The 17,609-nt window shown below is 50.2% G+C and overlaps 1 protein-coding gene and 1 pseudogene across 2 annotated transcripts in view; one reads left to right on the forward strand and one right to left on the reverse strand.

Moving 5' to 3' along the window:
• Positions 1-5,684: 5,684 nt before the first annotated feature.
• The window catches only part of LOC309651481 (uncharacterized protein), a 138,864-nt gene continuing 126,939 nt past the window's right edge, over positions 5,685-17,609 (forward strand). The window contains exons 1-2 of the transcript XR_014258154.1: positions 5,685-5,816; positions 8,519-8,648. The gene's annotated coding sequence lies outside the window, so the exon portion shown is untranslated. The remainder of the gene's footprint in view (positions 5,817-8,518; positions 8,649-17,609) is intronic.
• LOC309651474 (dipeptidase 2-like) lies at positions 11,265-15,986 on the reverse strand (annotated as a pseudogene). Its single transcript has 9 exons — positions 15,780-15,986; positions 15,346-15,475; positions 14,983-15,124; positions 14,612-14,681; positions 14,316-14,491; positions 13,865-13,949; positions 13,122-13,197; positions 12,332-12,467; positions 11,265-12,231 (listed from the first exon to the last, which is right to left on the reverse strand). The product of its transcript is annotated as a dipeptidase 2-like (transcript).

Here is a 17,609-nt window from a genome sequence, read left to right on the forward strand (position 1 = left end):
CACAAAGAACTTTCAAAACTCAGCAATAAGAAACAAGCAACCCAATTTAAAAATGGGCAAATGACCTGAACACACACTTCACCAAAGAAGACTTACGTACTTATGGGAAATAAGAACATGAAAAGATGCTCAACATCCTATGTCACTAGGAAGCTGCAAATTAAAATAACAATGAGATGCATATATACCTACTGCAATGGCCAAAATCCAAAACCCTGACAACATCAAATGCTGGCAAGGATATGGAGCAACAGGAACTCTCATTCATTGCTGGTGGGAATGCAACATGGTGCAGCCACTTTGGAAAACAGTTTGTCAGTTTCGTACAAAATGAGACATACTCTTAGCACACAATCCAGCAGTCATACTCCTTGCAATTCACCCAAATGCGTTCAAAACTTATGTCCACACCAAAACCTGTACACAGATGTTTATAACAGCTTTCTTCATAGTTGCCAAAACTTGGAAGCAACCAAGATGTCCTTCAATAGGTGAATGGGTAAAGGAACTGTTCCACAGCCATACAACAGGATATTATTCAACTAGACAAAGAAATGAGCTATCAAGCCATGAAAAGGTGTGGAAGAATCTTAAATGCATATTGCTAAGTGTAAGAAGACAATCTGAAAAGGCTACAGACTGTATGATTCCAAGGATATGACTTTCTGGAAAAGGCAAAATTATGAAGACAATAAAAAGATCTATGGTTGCCAGGGGTGAGGGGGCAGGGAATGATGAATAGGTGAAGCACAGGGGATGTTTACAGCAGTGGAACTATTCTTTGTGACACTGGAATGGTGGCTACATGTCATTAATACACTTGTTAAAATCCATGAAATGTACAACACCAGGAGTGAACCCTAATGTAAACTATGGACTTTAGCTAATAGTAACATGTCAATATTGGCACATCAATTGTAACACATGTACCACACTAGTGCAAGATGTTACCAAGAGCGGAAACTTTTTAAAAAGCAAGGAGGGTCAAGGCATATAGATAACACAGCAAAAGCAAGGTGGGGAACAGTGCATGCTACACTTTCACTTTATGTGTAAATATATATGATTTCTTGTCTGTTTTAAAATGATCTCTGGAAGTTGCCTCTGAGAGAAGTGAGTGGCTGAGGACAGGGCTTGGATGGAGACTTACTGTACTGTCCTTGTGTACATTTTAAAATCTGTGCCTTACACATGTAATCTCTCTTCAAAAATAAATAAGATTAACAAAAAAATGAAGACAGAAGAAAACAACAGAGATACCCAGACTGTATCCCAGATTAGTGTAATCGGTATCTCTGGGAGTGAAGTCAAGGCATGAATAGTTTCTAAAGCCCCTCCAGGTATTCAGGAGAGAACCACAGCTTTAGAGGACCGTTTGCAAACATGGGGCTCCCCTGGTTCTTGCACCAAACTCATCAGCAGGGCCAAACTCTCATGGGTGTGGACAGATAAAGCAGGGTCAGTGCCCAGGTGTCTCTCAACCTTAGCTCACCCCCAGTGTCTAGTTGTCTGGAAGCCCATTTCCCCAGGGATACCAGCCAGCGCCCTCTCCCTGGTTTAATTCAAGTTTACCAGATGAGTTTCAAAAGCAATGCACATGCTTTCCTTGCAGCTAGCTATGTTAATTACAGAGAATTGTGAGTCTCTGGGGAGGCAATTGCTCAGAGTTCAGCTCTTGAGTCTGTCAATTTCATCTTTCATTTCCTTTGCTCTCTCCCAAGGGGCTGGGAGCTGTGACCTCCAGGCACTGGTAATGGAAGCAGCACAGCATGGCTGGTAGGAGCATCGCTCAGACTGCCTCAGAGTTGCATCCCAGCTGCCGCTCGCCAGCTTGTCTTTAAGGAGCCCAGCTTGCTCACTGGGGTTAAGCTGGCAGCACCACCATGCTAAATTCAGCAAGAGTTCTAGGGCAGTATGGGCAATAACTGCATTTCCCATAATCTGAGATATTGTATGTGAAAGCTCACTAACAATTGTGTTTTTTAATTAAAAAATAAAAGTAAACTCTTGCCCCGTGGACCAGGCTCCAGGCCAGGTAGTGAGGGTACAAAGAGAAGAAAAACTCCATCCTTCCCCTTCCCTCCCTCTACCTCCTTTCAGTCTATTCCCACGTGAAAAGCCAACATGGAACCAAAGTTGACAAAGAGCTGAAGAACTAATTAGGCAGGTTTCAAAGAAAAATTGGGGGAATTATGATGTCTGTTTGCTCCTTTTCTGTTCCCACCCTCAGCTTGTTTACCTTCTGCCCACCCTTCCCTTCCTTCCTCCCCCTGTTTATACAAGTGCTTCCTTATCGGGCTGACATTCCCCATCTCAAAGATGATGAGAGGAATTGATTGGGAAATCTGTTCTGCATTTTGTGTGCGTCCTGTCCGAACTATAGTCTTTGAAAACGCTTGTGCTGTTTAATCTAATTTGCCGTTCCTAGGAGCGAGGAGGTTTACTAAAGTCAGGAGGCAAAAACCACATGCAAATCTATTCAGACTGTGCACAGTCATTGCTGTGACATGCTGTACTCTGGTTATATTTTTGCTCTTATACATCCTTTTGCTTTGTTTTTCCTAGAGTTAGAAATTCTTTTCTTTTACTTTATTTAGTATTGATCAGGATTTGCTCAGAAAAGCAAACCAACGGTTTTGTTTTTTGTTTTTTTCACCATGGCAGTGAAGGCCCAGAATACTAACCACTAGGTCACCAGGGGACTCCCTGAACTGTAACAGTTGTTTTGTTGTTGTTGTTCTACTTTTACTCCTGGATCTCTTTCTCCAGAAGCTTTCTGTTTTTCTGCTCCCTTCTTTGTGCATGGCACTTGACTATTGTCTTGGGGCTTTTTTTCAGTTTTTCTGATGTCTCACTGGTTTCCTGGATCTGGTCTTCTTTCTTGGTTTACTCCCTGCCTCCTTCTTCCCCTGAGTTTTTTTTATGTATATATGTATGTGTGTGTGTGTGTGTGTGTGTGTGTGTGTGTGTGTGTTTGTGTGTGCGTGCGCGCGCACGTATGCTTTATTCCTGAAACTCCTCTTCTGGTACCTCCTAGGAAATAATGCATGGGAGATAGAACACTTACTCTCATGCCTGAAAATGTCTCAAACTTGGTTGATGGTTACGTGTTTAATTTTGATTGACAATTGAAAATCATATTTTCCCCCAGAACTTCCAAGGCCTTCGAACATCTGGTATTGTTCTTGAGAAATCCAATGACATTCGGATCCTCATTTCATCATATATAACCTTCCTTTCTCCCTCCCTCTCCCTCCTCCTCTGCTTCCTCCTCATTCTTTTCCTTTCTCTCTCTCTCTCCCTTTCTTTCAACTATCATTTTTATCCTGATTGTGAAATTTCATAATTAGGGTTTCCTGCTCTGGGCCTTTTTTTTGTACATTGCATTGGTTATTAAATGGGCCCTGTTAATCTGTCCAGATTGAAATTTTCCTATACTATTTCCTTTATGTCTTTGTTATTATCTTCCCATCCATTTCCTCCCTGTTTTCGTTTTATGGAACTTCTTCTACTAGTTAAGCAGTGGACGCCCTGAACTGCTCGTTGAATTCTCCTATCAGCTTATCTATAGCTCATTTGTTTGTTTCTTCTCTTCCTGTTGCTTTTTAAAAGTACTTTCTGGGATATTTACTTGATTTAATTGAATCTTCCACTAATTTTTTAACATTTTAACATTCATTATTTTAATTTTGTTTCTTAAAGAGTTTTCTTATTCTCTAATTGCCCCATCTTGGTATTAGAGCATTCTGTTCTTGTATCATGAGAATAGTATCGTTCTATGTCTCTAAAGATACTGATGGTTTTTGGAAATTTTCTTCTGTTCTCCATATTTTCTCTATTTCCTGATTTTAAATAAATCTTTTTTTGTTTTCTTTTGATCTTTATGTTGAATGCTTTCTTTAAAAACCTATTGATACTTTGCTGTCTGTCAATGTTTCAGAATAGAGGACTTGAGCTGATGTGAAGCTCTCTGACTGTGATGGGGCAATGCCTCCCAGGCTGTGCTATTAGGGGATGGGGGTGGTCATGGGCTTTTTCATGGGCTGAATCAAATATGTATATCAATTCATTTTTAAAAAATATTTTTATTTCTTTATTTGTTTGGCTGCGCCGGGTCTTTGTCGTGGCACGTGGGATCTTTAGTTGCGGCATGCGGGAACTAGTGCCCTGACCCCAGGGATCAAACCCGGGCCCCCTGCGTTGGGAGCGCAGAATCTTAACCACTGGACCACCAGGGAAGGTCCCACATTTTTGTATATGTCAAGAATATGCTAATAATTCTAGGGAAGTAGGCAGGCAATTATCATTATAATATAGGAGGAATGTCCAAATTCTAAAAAAAACTCACAAAGTTCTTAAAAGAAAGGTCCATGGCTACAGTTTTTGACTTCTTTTATTAGGTGCTGCCAGAGCCCTTTGTATCAGAGGGTGGATCTCAGACCTCTTGCTTCTCACTTAGACTTCTCCTATACTTGACCTTCCTCCACCAAGGTTCCTTTCTCACTGTATTGGACAGAAAAAATGCAAGTTCGGTGCAAAAATGGGTGTGAACATTTCCGTTGATTCAGGTGCTAGTGTGTTTCAGTAGTTCCTCTGCTTATTTAAGGGTATTAACATTGGATGGTACCCATCTCAAGTCTGTCCAAAATAGTTAACCCAAAGCAATTATTCTTGATTGTAGCACATGGTTTCCAGATCATGTTCCAATCAAGTGATGAATTCCAGATTCATTATTTGATGTAATTTCTTGAGTACATAGAGTTGTTAACCCCGTTTGTGAGTCTTGGTACCCACAATTCACTCTTCTTGGGTTACTTTCTCTTCACATGGGGAAAAGCTATTTTCCATCTTCTCCTTCCTCTTTCAAAACTGCTGAACTTTTTTCTTCCCTAAGAAGTTTTCTGTAAAGATTCAGGTATTTCTGTTCATGTTTCTACACCTATGCATTTGAGCTCCTGATATGTGTTTATGTTTGTTCATCCAGCCTCTCATGGAAAGTCACCTCCTCCATTTCTTCATCATCAGGACTCTACATAGTAAGGGCTTGACCTGTATTGCATTTGACTCATGGAAGGGACATATGTCTACCTCTGGGGACAAGTTTAACATGGGTTTGAGGAGTTAACCCAGGATTATTTCTCGAGTTTTTCTCAACCACTGTTGCATCTGCTAATAGTATCTATTTTCTTTTCTTTATTTATTTTTATTTTTGGCTGCGTTGGGTCTTCGTTGCTGTGCGTGGGCTTTCTCTAGTTGCAGCGAGAGGGGGCTTCTCATTGCAGTGGCTTCTGTTGTTGTGGAGCATGGGCTCTACGTGCGTGGGCTTCAGTAGTTGTGGCACATGGCCTCAGTAGTTGTGGCTCGTGGGCTTAGTTGCTCCGTGGCATGTGGGATCTTCCCGGACCAGGGCTTGAACCCGTGTCCCCTGCATTGGCAGGCAGATTCTTAACCACTGCGCCACCAGGGAAGTCCCTCTATTTTCTTATAGTAACTTTTTTTTAAAGAATAAAATTGCTTTGTGTTTTTTCTGATCCTCTGGGAAACTAGGTGTCAGGTTGGAAATTAGGTTGGTCTGAGCAAACGAGCCCTTCTTACCAGAAGATCTGGAATTCGGTACTTTATTTTCCTCTAACTCCCTACACGATCGTGAGGATGCTTTCTGCTTTCTCATCACCAAAATCAGGTGAATACAAAAGCCTATGTAGCCGACTGGAGTTTTGTGATGACAAAGGGAGATTCTAGACAAGATGTGGGGGTCATATCACTGTCCATTCCAGGTGCACCGAGAAGCCACCTGTGGTTTGCAGCACAAAATTGTAAGTCTGATGATGCTGTTCAACCACATATTTTTAATCTCTCTAAAATTTAATCTTCTCATATGCAAAAAGGTAGCAACAACAGCACTTGGGTACTTCAAAAAGTGTTTTGTCTGAGAGAAGGCACAGATTGCATAGGTGATATGTCCATCTCTCAGTGTCCTTGTTCAGGCTGAGCTGATTGCTATAAGGCAGAAATGCGGGAAGCCTATGATTCTTTTAAAAGTTGAGAATTTCAGAACCTATTTGTGTAGCAAGGTAAACTGGAATTGGCTGATGGATGACTAAAAGGAAAGTGAGCCCTTTCACCTTTTAAAAAGGTTAAAGTGACATTGTCAGTGTGGCTTAATGTTCACTGCTGTCCTGCTGGTAGATTACATGCTTGATACACTGTCACATGGGTGATGACATTGTGTTTAAGTCACGGCTGTGACAGACTGAAAGTGTCTCAGGAGTCTTGGTGTCAACATTCCTCAAACTGCGTTTCAAAAGAATTCTCCCGAAAGAATTCCTTAAGGACTACCCTGATGCCATAGCAGGAAGGACACCTTCAAAATACAGCAGGAGTCCAACTACAAGCCTAGTGCTTTCCGTCAGAATCTCTCATCGAAACTACTGAATTGGCTTCCTGACTAGCACCCTGCATTGACTATATAGTCAGCTCTCCACAAAGCAGCCAGAAAGATATTCTAAAAATATAATTTCTTCAAAAATATAATTCTCATTGCAAAACCCTCCATTGGTTTTTCTCTTACAATCAGATGCAGTGCAAATGCAGCCTTCCCATGGCCTAGCAGAGCTCAGTGTGATCTGGCCTGCATCAGCCTCTTCGAAGTCATGTCCTACCTACTACTGTCTCCTTTTCTTGATTCATTCTAATCATACTGGCTTTCTTACTTTTCTTTGGACATGTCTCAGGGCCTTTGCACTTGCTGGTACCTCTGCTGGACACACCCCCTTCCCCCCCAGATCTTTACCTGACTGACTCGCTCAATTCCTTTAAGCATCTTCTCAAATACCACCTCCCCAGAGAGGCCTTCCCTGGTCCCTCACTCTAGTCACTCTCTATCCCCAGTCGTGCTTTATTTTTCTTCCTGACTCGTAGTCACCTAGGATCATGTTATATTTCTTGGTTTATTTCCTTTCTTCCTTTCTAGAACATAAACTCCTTGAGATCAGAGACATGGTCCTTTTCTTGCTGGATCCCCATGCCTATAACGATATCTGGCCCAGAGTAGGTTGGCGATGAGTATTTGTTTAAATGAATGAACAAAGAAAGGAGTTACATTGAGGGTCAGATATGCCTGATGTCAAGTCTAAACCTTATCAAGTTGCCATTTATAGGAATACGAAGCATTTCTCTTCAACTCGCTAAGCGTTACTCTGCATGTTTTAAAATGTGTCCGATGCTACCTTCTTCCTAGGTTGTTAGAACTAAAAGAAGCAATAGAAAAAGCCTGCCACAGAGTGGTCGACCCACAGACATTCCCTTGGTCTGACTCCACACAGCTGTTTGTGGGCACTGCCTGTAAAATGGACTAGAAACCCAGGGGTTCTTTTTTTTTTTTTTTTTTTCTTATTGGTTTTATCTTTTTGTGACAGTATGATGTGGAGCTCCAGGAGCTGGCTGAAGCCCTTGGAGGGTTGTAGGCCATGAGTTTGAGAACCACTGGGCTGTGTCCATGGTTAGAGTATGGAGAAGTGAAGTTTGAAAACAAAATAGCAAGAGATCAGGAGGACGCACTTCATCTACTTTTTCCTCTTTTCCTTCCCTTTCCTCTGGTTCTGCATCATCCATGGTCTCAGACTTCCAGCTACTTAATGAAAATAAAACAAAACCATAAAAAACTTCCGGGCACCTTACAAGCCCACAACTCAGTTCAAAATCTTCAAGAAGAGCTGAGGTCTTTGGGTTGTTGGTAGGGTGAGTAATCACTGAACAGAGTCAGGGAACTGGATGTGACTTTCTCCTCTTACCAACTCACTATATGACCTCAGGCAAGTCCGTCCCTGCCTCAGTCCTGGAGGGAGGATAGAGACTTCCATTCAGGGGAGAATACTGATTAGCTCATCAAGTTTCCTACTTGGATGGCATCTCTGCCATTTGCTTTTCTCGTCTCCAAAGCATATAGATCCTGTCCTCAATTATTAAAGCAAGATAACGGTGCTTTTGATTTCCCTCTGAGAGTCTAACCTCGAATTTTTGGCTGTTTAGTACTGACAAAGTCTGGGAGAGGAGTGCCCTTTAGGAGTGACCATCCAAGGTCCCCCGCCCCATCCACCCCTGTAGGCACTCTGAGGCAGATGCCTCTCACTGGTCTACCAGAAGGCCAATTACTTGAACCATATTAGTTTATTTCCTTGTATAATTATCTTCACTGAACTGCATTTTAGGAATCATGCCGTTGGCTTTCATTAAACATCCTTGAAACAGTCATGCAAAGTTCACTGCTGCATTTGCACGAGAACTACTGTTGCAGACACGACCTATACGATTCTGGAAAAGACTTCCTGAGTGTTTTTGTGAAGCACAAGTCTGCAGGATATTAATAAAAATTTTATTATAGGAAAAGTTGAGTGAGTTTGGAAAAAAACCCAGGTGTCTTTCTTAAAGGTTATCTAAGAGGCTTTACCAACAAAAAGTATGGTGGATCCTTAGAAAGAGGATAAACTGCCAGATTTCCCATTTTGTCGACCCTTAGAATCCTGTTTTGGTGGTGCAGCTCTTGGGATCAGTGCTCTGAGCACCGAGCAGAAGAGGCTCCGAATGCTTCGGGCTCAGTTAGTCAAGCACCGTGAGCTGCAACAGGGAACATACAGACAGGAGGCTACGTAAGCAATTGACCAGGGAGCCTGCAGGGGGATGAGCAGCGAATGGGCAGCTGGCTGTTCCGTGCACAGCGATCCTGGGTACCTGGGGTCCCAAGAGGCTTTGCAACGTCCTGGCTGCATCAGATATTAACTTTGCTATTCATGGAGTTAGGGGTCCTAGTCTCAAATATATCCCTCAGTGACCCTCCTGTACAACAACACACAAAGTTAAAATATTTTAAAAAATAATTCATTGTTAGGAAAAGGACACAGAGACATGTGCTGTGTTTACTGTTTCATGGGCGAGATGGGGAGGAATGCCACTCGCTCCGACAGCTCACTACCTAGGAAGACCACTGAGAGTCTCTCCCCTCCTCTCCCGCAGCTGGAGTCTCTCTCTTTCACTTCCTAACGTGTACACCCCGTCAACCCTGAAATTTCAGCCTCAGAAGCTCCGAGAAAGCCCCTTGGGGAATACTCTGCTCCTCCCTTTCACTGGGCAGATCGACCAGCACAGGTGTGTGTGCAGACTGCCTGCCCTCCTATCCATGCAAGGTTCATTATTTAGAGGCTAATGATTTCATTTTAAAGTGGGAAGTGAAATATGTTTCGCTAAAGCTTCCAAAGTGAGGGAGGAAGGAGGGAGGAAGAGGGTAGGTCAGTGGGTAAATACGATTGCCTGATGGTCTGGGTCCAGCCATCTTCCTAAGGCTGTGTCTTTAACTGGGAGGTACAGCAAGATGATCAATATCACAGGCAACCTTAGGAGAACCACACGGGGCAGCCCGGATCAGCAGAGTCTGTGTGGTGAGATTTAAGGGGGTGCTTAGTTGGCCCTCCAGCTGTAAGTGTTTGCCAGATGACTTGTAACTTCACCACTGGAGCTAAATTCCTTTGACTCTTAGGGCTCTTTCTGCATTCAAGAGCCCTTGGAAATGAGAAATCCCTGAAATGGGTTGTCCCCTGCTGGCAGCTAACCCTGACGCTCAGGAGTAGAGTTGGGAGTAACGGGACGCCGTGTACCCGGGGTCCTTCCTGGGCGTGTGTAACTCTGAGGCTAAGACAGTGAGACTGGCAGTTTAAAAAGAACCTCCAGGACCATGTCACCTACTGGCAGGCGGAGTAAGGACCCTGCAAGGTGGACAGACATACCTCTTCTCTTATCATTTGAGAGTTTGAGAGAAGAGGCACCGGGAGTTTAGCCTGAGCCCTTCCCACAGGTGTAGAGGTGGGAAGAGAGAGGGATGGGCTTTGACCCTGGGCGGCTCCTCCCTCCAGGCCAAGACACTGGAGGAGATTTAGTTTGTATCTTCAGAGGGGATGGGGTGCCCAGGCAGGTGACTGAAGACTTTCTCTCCGAAGGACCCAGCATTAGAGAGCTTAACAGCCCCAGACCTCGCAGGCCGGGAGAGCTTCTGGGCGTCCTTCCGTGGAGTCCCATCACCTCCCTGATGGAGGCAGACTGGGTACCAGGACCCTGCGGTGAAGCCGACTGGGGAGCAGCTTCCTCCAGCCTCTCCAAGCACAGACGTCAGCGGCGAGGCTCAGACTTGGTGGCTGTGCTCTGTCTCTGCACAGGCTTGTGTACGCACAGCGGGGGACCCACGCAGGGGACCGGGGTGGGGAAGCACACAGGGGGAAAGTGTAGAGTGGATGCAAGTGGTGGTGGTGATGCTGGGGCAGTGCGAGCGGACAGTGGCTCTCCTGGAGTCTCCACCCCTCGGCGGGCTGACGTGGGACCTGGGTACGGACAGTCCACGTGGAGGAGCAGCTACTCAGGGCTGCCCTGCCGGGGGGGCGGGCGGTGCTGTCAGGCGGGGGCTGCGTTCAGGGTGGAGTTGTAGCAGAGAAGTGGGGTCACCCCCCTTGGAAGCTTTGAGAATGCGTATGAGGAGGGGGCTGCGAACGGAATCGGGGAAAGGTAAGGAGTGCCAGCTTGGTGGAGTTGGGTGCTGGCACGGCTCGCCTTGGAGTCATGGGAGCGTTCCCAGGAACATCCAGGGGATGGCCGCCGGGGCCCCAGTGGTCCCACAGGCCTCTTGAGGCTGGCTGTGCTGTGCTGAAGCCCGTATCAAGGGCCCTGGGGATGGCAGCAGAGGCCAGCATGGTTGAGGGTCCCCCGCACCCACCTCATCTCTGCAGGGACCACAGAACTGCACGCACAGGGGGCGTTCTTCACCTGCTTGCAAAAGAGCCGGGTCATTGCATGCAGCAGGAAAGGCTTGACGGGGGGTGACGGGAGGGAGGGCAGGAGCAGAGATTTTCCATCTTGATGGTTTTGTTCAAGGCCAGCCCAGAAGCAGCTGACGTTGGCTTCATTTATCCAAAGGGCACGGCGAGTGACCCTCTACAACCCAGGGATCCTGAAATATTTAGCAGCTCTAATGTTTGGGTGGGAAGAGAACCTCTTTTGGATGAGAAGCTCAATTATTCAGGAAGTGAGAGCTCCCGTTGTCTGGGGCGTAGCGGGGGCACCTTCCTGCTGGGTTGGTGGGGTGCCTGGCTCAGGGCACCCTGCCTGGGACACTTGCCCTGCTCTGTGGGTGAGGCCTCTCCCACAGTGCTGGGCTCTGGGGGACTTTTCTCATGGCCAAACTCTTCGTGAAAGTGACACAACGGCCTATTTCTTCCAACAGCATCTCTGATTCAGCCTAGGGTATGGTTCGAGGTTGCATCTCTTGTAAACCCCCCTTCAGCTGCTGTCAAGGGCTGGCACCCGAGTTCTTGAATTCAGGCTGATGTGGGTCCTGCTAGAGCCTGCTGTCATCTGCACATGTCAACAAATGTGTATGCAGGTGTGGACCAGCTGGATCTCTCTCCTTCTCTGGGAAGCGTGGTTTTCAGCAGCGTCAGGCTGGGAAGACAGACATTTCATTATCCCCGAAGTCCTGTGCAGGCAGTTGTCACACAGTGTTCCAGCAGCGGCCCACGGCCGGCACAGAACACTGCAAAGCTCCATCTAGCACAAGTGACCACGGGGAACGGGTTGAGAATCCTGCTGCGTTGTACACGTCTCCTAAGGGAAGAACATTAACAAAGATGAGCTCGCCGCGGAACTGGCGAACTGTGTGGAAGGAGCGGGATCTGTAGAGCTCAGCAGCGGCGAGCTCCTGTCATGGCTTGGCCAATTCGGGTCTCCCCCTGTAACTTATGAGGGTGCGGCGATGTTTTCCCAGATGTGGTCCCCGTGTACAAGGCAAAGAATCGCTTTGCACAAAGCCAGAAGGGATACATTGAAAGAATTATCAGAAAAGAATAATACATAGGAAATGTTTGTGCTCGCATGCAAGGAAACTTTGTGGGGTATCTGTGGCTGCCAAAGTGACATCTGGCAGGATTAACTGGATCACCAGAGCCAAACAATGAGGACTGGGAAGGCAGCAATAACTGTGAGGCCTGGGCCCATGTGGGGGCAAGATTTTGAGAATGACCACTTAGGTGACAAAATGGGATTCCCACGCACCGCAGCTCTGGTTAGTTTCTGGTCTGGCTCCGGATCCTCTCTCTGATGCAGACGTGGGAGGACGGAGCGGCAAGAGCTGCCCAGCTGCTCATCTGGGAACTCATCCTCCAAGGGACTCTGTCCCTCGTTCTCCTCCCGTACCTGGAGGCGGCAGTCAGCGGGCAGCACCTCTCACAGCACCCCCACGTACACCTGCTCAGACCACCTGCTCAGAGCTCCTCTTTTGCCCAGCCCAGCATACCTGTTGCACCTGTCTGAAGACCCGCCGCACGTTTCCTCGAAGCACACCCCAGAGCTCTTTCTCACTCCAGCCACGCCTCAGCAACTCCTCTATCAGTACCGGGTATATGGACACGTCCTCCAGCCCCTGCGGGAACCTGTGTGGCCGCCAGCCAGCCAGCTATTGGGCCTCAGACCTGTTCCCTGGTCCTGAGTCAGAACCAAAGCCCTATGTGTCCAGGGTCCACTGAACCCCAGCCCTGGTCAGATATGGAAAATGGAGACTTGGAGAGAGTAAATGATTCACTCCTGCTCTTCATCCTTCAGAGGAAGGCCCCAAAAGCGCCTCGACTATTCGTCAAAAGTCATTGAATTGTACTGTTAAGATCTATGCCTTTCACTGAATGCAATTTTTGCCTCCATTTATAAAGAGAAGAAAAGCTTTTTAAGAACTGGGTTGACCCCCCCCCCGCCACCGCATGCACAGACCCAGCTGCAGGCAGAGAGGATGGTCAGCCCAGCCCAGACCTTGCTAAGAGTCTGCTCAGAGGTCATGGGTCTGCTGGCACTGGATGGGTGCAGATGCTGGGCAGATGAGCTCTGTGTGGTGTTTTAGACAAATATGATGACCTAGAGTAGGGCCAAACAGGAGAGCCCAGGAAGCAGACCCTGGGAGAGGGGAGATACCCGTTGGGCCAGCACACCTGAGGCTATGGTCAAGGCCATGAGGACCACAGTGTGGTGGGCACGGTGGCTGTGAAAGCCCCACTGCTGCCCAGCCAGCCCGAGACAAGCCACGGGGAAGCACTCACCGGTCAGCCCCGTCATAATCTCCGCCAATCCCGATGAACTTGCATCCAGTGACTGCCCTGATGTGGTCGAAGTGATCTGAAGAATGGGAAGTCAGCAGTGTGGGGCTTCCAGGGCAGGGGTGGGGGTGATGACTGGCCTCTGTTGATTCCCCTTTTTGCAGCCTGTAGGCCAAATAGGCCAGTTCCTTCGTGGCCTGGCACCGAGAGTACCAACTCGAGGGCCCTGAGGTTTGATCTGAAGTGATCCCAGCTGGCTCTAGACTGGACTTCAGATTTGGAGTGGACCCCAGAGCCCCGTGTTTGGGCCATTTCCCACCCACGATTCACCCTGCCTCCCAGTCTCCTTGAGAACCTGTGGGGGCTCCTTTCCCCGGGTGTGGAGGATGAGAGAGGAACAAGAGTACAACTGATGAAGACCCCGGAGACCTAAGGAGCTGTCCAGTCCCTTGGCCAGAAGTAGGGGCAGTGCGCTTTAGGAGCCCCTGCAGAGGCACAGATGGGCAGCACCCGGGCTCTGTGTCTGACAGCCTCCCTGATACCCATCAGTATCGCAGTTCTGATTCCGTGGCTCCAGTTCCACATGGCACCAAGGTGCGTGTACCGTCCATTATTGGGCTTTTGGGAGCTGTACCTATTGCCAACAGGTGGGTCAAACCACTGGGGCTCTTCTGAAGTCCTCCCCAAGTTTGGACCCAGCTTCAGCTCCAAATCAGAGTTTTCAGAGAGCCCAGGGTGAGGCTCACCTGCCACAGTAGGCACGTTGGCTAACGGGTTGCACTGCAGCACCCGCACGGACAAGGGCACCATCACGACGCCACCGTTCTTCTTCTGCAGGGGCGGACCGGTGGACAGTCAGCTTGGCCCCCAGCACAGCCACCTGCCTGTTCACGCTCTCGGCCCCTGTGAGGAAGGTGTTGAGGTCAGAGTCGTCTCCTCTCTGGGTTTGTGTGAATGGAGGAGCCGCAGCCCTGGTCTGGGTGGTGTCTTGGCCCTGGGTTTCCGGGTTTGGAGGAATATCTTACCACCTAGACCCCCACCTAGGGCTCAAGAGTTCAGGGGCTGTGGACCGTGGGTTTTGGGGGCAGAAGATATTTAACCTGGGGTTTGAGGAAATTGAGGGAGAAGAGGCTCAGGTTCAAGGGCTCCCGGTTTGAACCTCTTGCTTTAGGTTTGAGGACTAGGGCAGTCTCTCACCAGAAGCTGCAGGATATCATCAGGAACATTCTGAGTGTTCTTGCCCACACCCCAGGCAGCTGAGTGGGAGAAGCTGACAGCTGCCTGCGACACTTCTAGGGCTCGCCGTGCCACAGCATCGAGACGTGGGACAAGTCCACCATCATGCCCAGGCCGTTCATTTCTGCCACCACCTTCTGCAGGGACAGGATGGGGAGAGGTCATCAGGGCTGCATTTACCTTGTGTGCATTTATCTGTAGGGAACAGGCGGGGCTGGACATTCATGTGGGGCAGGGTATGGAACCCGGGTCCTTACGTCGCCCAAGCCGGTCAGCCGACTGACATTGCTGTAGAAGGGGTGGATACCCTTTGCTGAGCTCTGTGCCCTGCAGGATGGCCAGGGGGCAGTCTGACTGGTGGCCATGACTTGGCTACAAGAGCCTAGAAAGAGGTTCTGTGGAACCGTCTACACCTGCAACTCCCTGGTGCAAGAGGAGGGACCCAAACTGGGCTGTGCCTGGAAGTAGGAGGGCCCTTCTGGGAATTCAGTCTTGTTCTGCAAACCTCCATTCCCCTCCCCACCCCAGGTTCAGGGCCGGATCCCAGGGGTAAACTTGCTTTGGGCCCCAGCGTGATATTGGGCAGATCCCTGCCTCACTGGGCCCTTACCATCTGCACTGCGCTCACCAGGGCGTGTTCCAGGTGTGGGTGAGTGTCACGTAGCACACACCCAGCGCATAGAAAGTACGCAAGATGGAGAGGCTACTGTCCAGTGAGTGGCCGCCCTCCACACCAATGAGGCAAACCAACTTCCGGGTATTGTTGAGAGCTGGGGGCAGGTAGGTCAGATGATCATTTTCAGAGGCAGGGGTAGCTTACTGAAGTCCCTAGCACCTACCACCACCAGTCTGTTTACCTTTTCTTTTTGTTTTTGGCCGTGCCGCGCAGCATGAGGGCTCTTAGTTCCCCCACCGGGGCTCAAACCCGAGCCCCATGCAGTGGAAGCGTGGAGTCTTAACCTCTGGACTACCAGGGAAGTCCCCCGTCTACCTTTAACTGAGGCCACAAGCTCCAGCTCAGAATAGGAGGCACACATGAGGCGGATGAGGTCAATTTGCTCCAGGGTGAGGCTCACAGCATCCCGTTCGTGGGTCTGGCATGGGACGTAGGCTGACCAGAACTGAGGGAAGGCCAGGGCTTGGTTTGGGCTTTGGAACTCCTTGGGCTTCTCATAGCCTCCTCAGCTGGGACAGCACCCACTGTGCCCAGAAGTCACATGGAATGCGTTGCTGTTTCTGTGGTACTTGGATGCCCATCAGGTTGGCTTACTGTGACCCCTGTAGCCCCCAGCATCCATGGCATGGCACTTTCTAGGTCACTATGGTAACTTAGTTCCAATGTGACTAAGCTGTGGTCTCTGAGGCCCCCAAACTGCCCCACATTCCCCAGCAGCCATGGTGGCACCTTGTGTGTCCCTTTGGTACCTGGGCACCCACGAGACCGTCTTTCAGCCTGTCCAAGCTGGCCTGGCCGTGGCTGAAATTGCACAGATTAACATCCTGGAGGCCATTGTGGTAAAACTGCCTCAGGACCAGGGGCATGTCGTTGTGGCTGGAGGGAGGTCAAGGCAAATGGGTGGGCTCCTTAGGTCTTGGGATCAGGCAGGACACATTGCCTGGCCTGGGCCAGCCGGGGGGTCCCCCATCTCACACTGTCACACAGACTATACTAGGAGCAGCTGAGGCCTGGGCTGAGGGCTTCCCACCAGGGAGGGGTGACAGAGAAGGGGAAGGGCGTCCATAGGTGATGGAGAGGCCATCCAGGGGTGGTGTGAGGGGGTCTCCCCGCTAGCTCTGCATGCTCCGGACCTCCTCCCCTGCCCGGGGCCAGGCTAGGCCCCCGCCGGCCCCCACCAGCCCGCACACACTGCAGCCCCCCGTCCACAAGCGGGAAGTCCCGCCTCAGGGCCCGCGTGCGCTCCCGCGGACTTAGGGTGCTGGAGGTGCCCGGCGTGGTCTGGACGCGGGTTCCCGGCCGCAGCAGCAGACACAGCAGCAGCAGGAGACGCAGCAGAGGCCGCTGGTTGAGTGCGCGGGGACCTTCGAGGCGCCCGGCCGCAAGCTGCGCAGGGTCAGGCAGGGGGGCAGAGGCGGGTCTGAGAGGGGCGGGCGATGAGGTTCTGCCCGTCGACACAGGCCACCCAGCGGCGTGGCCTCGCGACGGGGGCGGGGTGAGGGAGGGGATACAGAGTCACAGGGCCCTGCGAGCCCTGTGCGGAGAGCCGTGATCCGCGAAGCCCGGCAGCCCCGGGGCGGCACTGCCCTCCCGCCCCCCGCTCAGAGGAAGCTCCCGCGGGCTAAGCTGGCCTCTGCTGAGAGCTCACTCGCCTCCCGTCGCGGGTTCCTTCTGCCCCTGCGCCTCTTCCCACTCCCGCTGCTCCGAGGGGGCGCCCTAGGTTGCTCTCCCCCGCCTCTCACCTTCCTGGCCAAGCTGGGCTGCTTCTCTCAGAGGGCCACCTTCAGCCCGAGGCCTCCCGGGAGCGCACCTCGTCCCCATCTGCCTGCAGCCGGCCCCGCGCACTCCGGGGGCTGCGTGCGAGCATCTCTGCGGCCACAGGTGCTCTGGGCTCCCGGTGTCCCGGTACGGGGCCCTGTGGGCTGGTGTGGGGGAAGAGAGAGTTTCTGGAAATGGGGGGGTAACCTTGTGAGCTCTGGATTCAGGAAGGGGCCCCCTGCCCCCGACCTTCTCTCTCCACCTACTTGACTCCCCAGCCTGCATGACCATTCTCTGGGGACTTCAACCAGCACCCGGGAACTCTCAGGAACCCCCCCCCCCACTTCTGTCAGCCAGCCTCAGGAAAGAGTTCCCTCAGGAGCTGCTACACCTCCCCAGGGCCTGAAGAGAGGGGCTTTTGGGATGTGAACTGAACACCTTCTGGGGAGAGTCAATGACCCTTTTTTCAACAGAGCAGGAACCCAGTCAGTAGGCTATTTGAGTGGAAGGAAATGAAGTCATTTCCATGGCAGCAGAGCCCCCATCGCAGCAACCTTCCTCCCAGGGCTGCTGGCCGACCTTCTGGCCAGGATCCCTCCTACCTCAGCGTGGAAGGCCTGGCCTCGTGGACAAGTATAGGTTCTGAGGAAAGACCTGGCACCTGGGTTCTGCTGCTACACTTGCCTTATCTCGTGGCCCTTGTGGCTCTAGCTTTCCCAGAAACCTCAAGGGCTAAGTGCCTGTGCTTGCTCAGAGGCCGCACGCCATTCCCCATTTCCAGCCTCAGGCCCTCCCCCTAGCTGCCTCCTCTGGGGACCCCC

The sequence above is a fragment of the Balaenoptera physalus genome, assembly GCF_965194825.1.
Source record: "Balaenoptera physalus genome assembly, chromosome: 21".
NCBI classification, from domain to species: domain Eukaryota; kingdom Metazoa; phylum Chordata; class Mammalia; order Artiodactyla; family Balaenopteridae; genus Balaenoptera; species Balaenoptera physalus.